This window comes from Micrasema longulum, unplaced genomic scaffold (assembly GCF_059751315.1).
Source record: "Micrasema longulum isolate JH-2025_06_02 unplaced genomic scaffold, ASM5975131v1 h1tg000031l, whole genome shotgun sequence".
Classification (NCBI taxonomy): Eukaryota; Metazoa; Arthropoda; class Insecta; order Trichoptera; family Brachycentridae; genus Micrasema; species Micrasema longulum.
In genome coordinates this window covers 1,034,412-1,042,812 of record NW_028277238.1, presented here as the reverse complement: position 1 = coordinate 1,042,812, position 8,401 = coordinate 1,034,412, and the positions used below count along the sequence as shown (strand labels likewise).

At 32.3% G+C, this 8,401-nt stretch overlaps 1 protein-coding gene across 1 annotated transcript in view; it reads left to right on the top strand.

Moving 5' to 3' along the window:
• Window positions 1–333: 333 nt before the first annotated feature.
• The window catches only part of Hmgcr (HMG coenzyme A reductase), a 106,705-nt gene continuing 98,637 nt past the window's right edge, over window positions 334–8,401 (top strand). Inside the window, exon 1 of the mRNA XM_088224596.1 lies at window positions 334–565. The gene's annotated coding sequence lies outside the window, so the exon portion shown is untranslated. The remainder of the gene's footprint in view (window positions 566–8,401) is intronic.

Sequence of the window (8,401 nt, the reverse complement as noted above, 5' to 3'; positions counted from 1 at the left end):
TCATTATATTTTTATCAGTATAAAAAAAAAGAATAAACATATTTTTTTAATTTGATTTCTTTTGTTTATGACATTACTTATTAATTTCTATTAAATAAAAACCTAAACATTTATTTATATTTTAATTACTTAAAAGTATTAATTATACTTGAATGTAATCGTGAAAACTGCCGCCAAAAATCCTTTCACCCTCCCATCACCAACCCCCCCCCCCCCCTCCATCCAACAAACAACCAATGAACAACTCCCCCATCTAGCGACTTTTGAACCTCCTTTTAGCGACATTTGCTCATGACGAGTTGACAACACTTTATCTATGTATTAGTATATGTAATCTGTGGTGCAACTGACAGAAAAGAAATGTGACAGAATACAGAATGGGCAGAAAAATAATTTAAGAAAAAATGTGAGGCAGTGTTATGTGACGTTTTTTAGTCGGGACCGAAATACATTATATTTTCAAATGACGAAAATGAATTATTTTCACAATTACACTTGACGTTTGGCTTCCTGAGTTCCATGTTAGTGCACAGGGAAATTTAAAAATCACCCCTCCACCCTCCAGGTAAAAAAATACATTAAACTAAGACATTTACGAACTATTGTTAATTTTATAAAAAATCATTTGACATTTACAGACTCTTGTAAAAAAAACGTATGCATATTCTATTCATTGTTGCTATGATGTTTTTTTAATCGTTTGTGCCTTTTATAGGTTATAAAATTCTTCAATACTTAGGCATATTCTCTCATAATTCATTTGATTTTTATATTTCAAAGTCTGTACCTTCTAACTTATTGAGTCTGTTTTCATTAATTTATTTATGCTTTATTAATTTAGTTCATAATATCTTGAGAACTAATATAAACTTTCAACAACATTACATTTAATATCTAAGTTTATCAGGAATTAAAAAATATTTTAAAGGTTTCCATTTTTATGTATGTAATCATTTAAATAATTATTTATTTACGGTAATTTGTTTGCACATAAAACACAAATATATATTTAGATATCTTTCTTATTATTGCATTATCAGCAAAATCAAGAAAAGAATTATGTGTTGGGTTGGACATGTAGAGCAAATGGATGGGGACAAAACAGCTAAAAAGATTTACGATGCGAATGTTGATGGATGATGCAGAAAATGAGGAGGACCGAGAAAAACATGGCATGACCAAATACTTGAAGATTGTTATGTCAAATGTCGGAACATTCAGCGCACATGCCTGAGAAGTTGTATGAATGTATAGGAAGGGAGGTCTGTTTGCAAAGATAGAATACCCTCTCTATCTACTCCTATGGGGAAACAGGTTAAAGGTTTATTTGCTTGTTTTTTAATTTAGAACAATAAAAGGGGGTTATTTTTTTTATAAACAAATAAGTGTGAAATTAATAACATTTTTAAAAGTTAGTACATAATACAGGAGAGTTATTTTGTATGAATTTTTGTTTTGTTGATAGCCTTCTTTTTAGATAATTAGAAAATAATCTTTCTTCAATCTCATATATGACTCATGGGAAAAATGCGATTTACAGTAAACAATATGCTATTTTTAATTGCGGTTTATCATATATTGTCTCCAGAACTGACTTCTACTGAATATATCTGTGTGAAAAATAATAATTAAATAATATATTTTCATAATAATTACTTGTGTACTTTTACAAAAGTGTATATAAAAATATATGTATTTACCTAATTCTCCGTGGTGGCATAGGCCTCTGTGGCAGGGGCGAGTTCTCCCAATTACCGATTATTTGCAGCTTACCATGTTTTTTATTACATTATTATTAGGAAAAACATGTCACAAAAATAGTAATAATAATAATACATTGCATTTCTTGGGTTAATACATTTACATCATAATATTCCATACAGCGAGCAAGTTGCGCCTCTATCAACCAAAATTATTACTAACGGATTACAGGAGCTTGCGCGGCCAACGATAAAACATGAATTTCATTATGTCTCCAAACTCCAAATTTCAGATTTACCTTAGAAAAATTTAACTTACGATTCAAGTAAAATCCCGCAGCTTTCCTAAATACAATTTAGTCTTTCAACACTCCTTCATAAAGGCTATTATTCTTTAAAATAAAACTGCCTCACTTAAGACAGTGCAAGTGAGGATAGTATTATACGCATCTGTTATAATGTGAAACGGAGATATCGAATATATGTACGAGTATATAACATAATAGTTAGATTAGGATAATACTTAACTCCTGTTCTGTGGTTTGAAAGTTTATTTGTTGGATAAGAAATAATATTACGAATTGACATTTTAATCCTTAAACAGAACATAAAAATTAAAATGTGATTTTTTTCAAACGTACTATGTCTCGTATTTACGTACTAATTGCACGCTAACAGAGTGATCTCTTCGCACTCAATCCTGTTCAGAAAACCAGCCCTGGGTGTTCCGTGATGTAATATACCACTGAAATTGGGCCTCCTAGCCTGTTGTAGTACAAAATATATATATATTTATATACACTTTGGTTTATATATGGAGCTACCCACAGAGGCTATATAAGGCAATAGTATTTATTCCCCTTTGCTGCTCTTACTTTTCTCTGCTACTGCCTCGCTTGCCTAGCTCCCATCGGTCCCCATTTTTGCTTTTGCCTGCTTAACAGATCCCTCCTCGTTTAGTAATCTTAAATCTTCCAGGAATAAATCTCTACAGAGAACCAACGCCTTTCATTATACAGTCTACAGGCTCAGAAATATTATAAGGAACCTTTACACTAATGATTATTGAGAAAATCCTTTTAGAAGTAATTATGTAAGTCTTGGCAGAGATCATAACCAATATTTCTTAAGATCTATAAAAATATTTTAATCAAATTATTTATACATACCAAAAAAAATTTTTTTGACTAAAACAGCTAGTCTAAAAAAGTATAAAACTGAATGGCGTTTTCAGGCGTTTCCTAGTATGTAAAATTCAGATCATGTCTCACCTACATCAATAAATATTCTAGCTATTTTACTTTGCAAAATTCAGTCAATTAATAAATTGAAGAAATATAGATTTTTAAACATAAACAAAATGTTAAGTTATACACAAAGTGTAGAGTGATCATTCAGATCAGTCAATGGCAGGTAACATAATAATAATAACATAATTTTAAAATCTGTTACTACTCATTGAGGTATATAACTAGAGTAAACATGAGCGTTCGAAATATGTTCCCTCAACCTGCGGCCAATTGGTATAACCTAACCTAAAACAACATTTGTTTGAAATAGCCATTTTAGTGTTAAATAACGTTTTATTAATATGTTACCAGACGTGAGCTATGTCCTGTCTCTGCCCTGCTCAGTTAGTCAGGCGTATAGTGAAATGATAAACAAAGGGGACGCCTATGCGGAAGGGAGCGACATATTGAATAGAACTTACAGTAGAACGATGCGATGTAAACAGTCCATACTTTTTTCTGTACTGTGATATGACTTGACGATACTTGCTCCCTCTGCTGGTCATTCCTTTCGTTTGGGGACGACATTTTAGCTCAGATTTGTATGGAGTGTATCTATATCTATGTATATTAACAACGTATCTACCTATGTCGTTTTACTCTGTCTGTTTTTGAGCTGTCGAAAACACGGCAAAATGGCGGCAATAATGAATGTCCGCAAAACACCATCAACATATTGTCGTTAATCTCTTTTTATTTCCCCTTTCTTTTTTTTCATAATGAATTGATTTATATTATTTTGTTGTGTAATAGAACATTACGCTATGAATATAACACTGGTATTTTTAATGTATATACCTGTCAGTGGCGAGCCGCGATTTATTTTATAGGTAATCTACAAAAAAAGTTTATTAATTTGGACCTACATATGAGTACATAATATGCTCAAACAACAATTATTATTAATCACGCGATATACGTAGCTTTATTCTATACTATTTTGATACAATACTTGTACAAAAGTTTATAAAAAAATACACAATGACATTCAGCAGATATTTCCATTATGATTTATTTGAATGTCAACACTGAGCACTGGACGATTCCTTTTAAAATAAATTATGTCAAAAACGGCCACTGCAAACGCCACATGTCCTATGTGATACATAATCATATGTCAACGGTATCGTATAAAAAATAGTCCTTCGGTAATAATGTTCGAAATACTTGTTTCCAATTAGAGAATCTTCAAATAATATTTCTAATCTGCAAGCTTGTTTTAGTACTAAAAAATCGCGACTAGGTTAAAGACGTAAAAAAAGTGTACTTTTTTGTATGAAGGAATAAGCTGAGGTAATCGGCTAGTTTTATCGTTCACTGAGAACGGACTGGCCGCACTTGTAGAGATTTTTTTTTGTAGGAAGATATAAACGGTGGTGGTAATTTATAATAAACTAGCGGACCCGACAGACGTTGTCCTGCCCAAACGTTGGCTAAGTTGGCTTGCCTGCTATCAGCTTGGAAATAGACTCTTCATTGATAAGTAGGTACCTAGGTACTTGTTTATGATTGAATTCCAAAACTAAAAATCATTAATATTCAAATATTAAATTTAAGTAGGTACTTAGGTACTTGTTTATGGTCGAGTTCCAAAACATAAGATAATTAATTTTCAAATATATAATTCTTTATGCAAATGTCAAACTCGGCTCTTCTTACCAACAAGGGTGCACTTTATTCATTAATCCGATTTTCAAAAATGTATTGAATGTCAGTTAATATTATTTTAGAATGACCAAAAATTCAGTAAAAAGTAATAAACGGGAAGAAATTATAAGGAATGCAAGGAAAGAATCTGATTGGGATCCATAAAAAGCTAATGTTTGCAAACATTCAAAAACAGACTTTTTTTAAACACAAAAAACAACATCCTTCCATTTTTTGTACACACATTCTCGTCGAATGTAACCCTGGTAGGTCGATGAAAAAAGATTTATGCTCCTAACTTTTTTTTTACAGATTAGATTGAAAATTTAAATTTTAATATCTACGAACACGCGCAGCGCAAAGATCTACATTCCGTTGAAAACCGGAAGTAAATCGGTTTAGCCGTTTAGGAGCAGTTCAGTGACATCACACGTATTTAATATATATAAATATAAAGATAACAATTATTTTATTTATTTTCCCATGAACATGTTTACTATAAAACATTATCGAAAGTCAAATATAATGGTAAGCTGTGCATAATCGCTTATTTAGACGTATCGCCCCTGATACATGTATTATTACAAAATATTACATTACATTATTTACAAAATACATTCGTGCCGTGTACATACACAACATAATAAATAAATACAATTTACAAAATATATTTATTGAAATGAAAATTTTCGTACATTTTTAATTAACGAAGGGGTTTAACAATGAGGAAGTGCAGTGCTACGAGAAATTTCGTATAAATAATGTTTTCTTTCACGCGATAAAAATTAGAGCATTTTGCAACTTTGCAACAACATTTTGCAACATTTTGCAACATTGAGCAACTTTGCCGTACTATTGTACGGCAAAGTTTTTTGAAAATGTATGAAAAAAAAATATTAAAATGATGTCAATAAAAATTAACTACTTTGAAACGTTCTTGTGAACCAATCAATCAATTATAGCGCTATTATGTGTTGTAATGCGTTTTCGGTTTCCAGGTTGCCATTTTTTTTAACGTTTAATGCAATTTGACAGCTACGGGGTTCTACTTTTAAATGTTAGCACAACTCACCGACGCGACGCGACGAAAACTCGTGACATCACGGGCGAATTAATTTCAAAATTACAAAACTTTTAAAACCATAGCAATAATAATATCTTAATCTGTCTTCATTTGAGAAACGTAAAACGGAGATGGACCTTATATGCATTTTCAAAATACTTAATGCTATAAGTGATGTCCCATCTCTGTTGCAATCAATTTCTTTTTATGTTCCCAACCGAGTCACCAGAAGTCGAAATTTGATATTTATCAAATCTTCTAGGAGCAACTTTGTCCCAATGTCCAGAATTAGTCAATTCGTCACACAACTTGGAATTATTTGGGATAGATCTTCCCGCTTTTCGTAGATCTCCTCGCCATTAACACAGCTTGAGATGAAGATGGATTGGCATGGCTTAGCTCAAAATCTCGTATGTTGATCATGTTCTTGAATATATTGAATACCATTATTTTACTGCCCTTGTTTATCTTCGCTACATAGTTTTATGTTATTTTTGTTTCTTGTACATACGTTTCTTCATATAACTGTTGTAATTAGTTAAGGCCGTATATACAGGATGTTCATTAAACCCAGTCACATCCGAAACCAGGATGATCAGTATAAGCAAGAAGACATATTGGCACATTAAAATATTTTTTTAGAACGAATAAAATTTAAAAAAATAAAATATCAAAAAAGCAAATGGTTGCTTACTTCTGCAGGAGAGAAACGCGGAGTGGGGAGGGGAAGTCTGATGCGCCCACAACCGCGCGGCTGCGCTCCCCTTCCTTCTCCCTTGCGGAAGTAAGCAAACATTTGTTATTTTTTATATTAAAAAAAAAAAATCTCTATTCTAAATATTTTTTTAATATGCTTCTATGTCTTCTTTCCCATACTGATCATCGTGGTTTCGGATGTGACAGGGTTTAAAGAACACCCTGTATAATAAATAATAAGGTACATAAAAATATTTTAAAATAAATTGACTTAGTTTGATAGTAAATAAACAAATATTTTTTTTTTTTAAACCACTGAACTTCCTCTTTAAATACGATTTACAGCAACATTTTATCTAATTATTCCTCGTGTACCTAATTTACTATCTCTTATTTCGATGGTATTGAATGTAAATCCTTGAACAGTCGACTTTTCAATGTAATCACAAGTCCATTAAACATTGTTATTGCACTTATTGATCAATTGAAAACAGGAAGTCACCCCTAGCGTCTTCTTTATTGATCACATCGCGTCTTCCGTGTTGCAACCTAATTACTCTTAAATTATCAAGGAAAAATGATTGAGAGTAAAACATAAACAGTTCTTGGGAACTAACTCATAACAACAGAGATGGAGTTGTAAAATGCTAGACTCATTAATTCCCTGGTGGGCGAAATCCATGTTTTGTTTATAAATGTTTGGACAAAATTCAAAATAATATTGTTGAACGTCTAAATAATAATTATTAGTTGGCTGCGGAGCATACATCCGATTATCGGGTTCACGCGCCGAATTTTATACCGGTGGTATCGTATCAAATAAATCATTTAAATATCCCAATAAATTGAAGTCTGTTATAAAACAATAATACCTTCTACTCAGACTAATGCGCGACTCGCTTATAGAGGGTTGGTTTTTGGTTTAACAACGGACGTGTAATGTATGGTTTCGTCGCTGTGCTTGCAATTCTCGACCTGAGTACCTACGGCCCATTGTTTTGCTGCAAACTGTTGCTTACTTTATGGTTGAAAATCCTAGAATTATTTTAGCGTTATTACTCTGAGACATTTTATGATTTTAAAAGTAAAATACTCGTGTTTCAGAACGACTTTTTCAAATGTCGGATGAACGGATGTAGAGATTTTGTGTGCAAAGATAAAAAAAAATTACTTTGTTTTTTATTTTAGTTATATAAAAAAATTATTTACGATAATCGCCTTCTATGGAAAGATTTATCGATATTGATTTACATTTTTTTTCGTATTTCCACTCGTTTTTCCACATCCGCTCTTAAGTGGATCATGTGGACACTACCAGACGCCTCCGAGAGACCCTATCGCCAGACAGCACTCTCGCCTCCTCCCACGTTGATGCTGCTTCCCTTAGTTCCGCCCCGCCGGATAAAGCCGAAAGATCGCCATCCAGGGCGGCGCGGCGGGAGTCCGCAGGTGCGAAGAAATGGCGGCTTGGGTTAAGGCTCTCTTGAGGCAACCGCAGCACGTGTCTAAGCCGGGTCCACCGCCGCACCCTCAAAACGCCCTTTATAGGAGACTGCTGCGTCCGTTTTCGGAATTTAACGTTACGTTAGTGATGAAATCGAACCATCTTGATTTTACAGTTAACAAAAATGATGTTTCAAACTGATCTGTCTACCTATTCATATTTTTTCTTTATTTTATTTTATTAACATAAACGGCAAATCTGCCTTTTACAAATATTTATAATAATCACATATTTGGCTTAATATTTTTTTTTTTCAAAAACATGAATACTAAAAACAAGATTTATATTTAAAAAAATAACCTAAAAATTATACAGCATATTCAGTAGAAAGTTTAAATAATAAAACATTCTACAGTAAAACAACAAGAAAATCATAAGCACTGTTTCACACAGCTAGGCAAAGTGAACAAAAAATTGTATATGAAATGCATGAATAAATAAATATAATTACCATTCACCATCTTTGAAAAAGTTCAAAAGGTTTGTTCTATAGGCACAATAC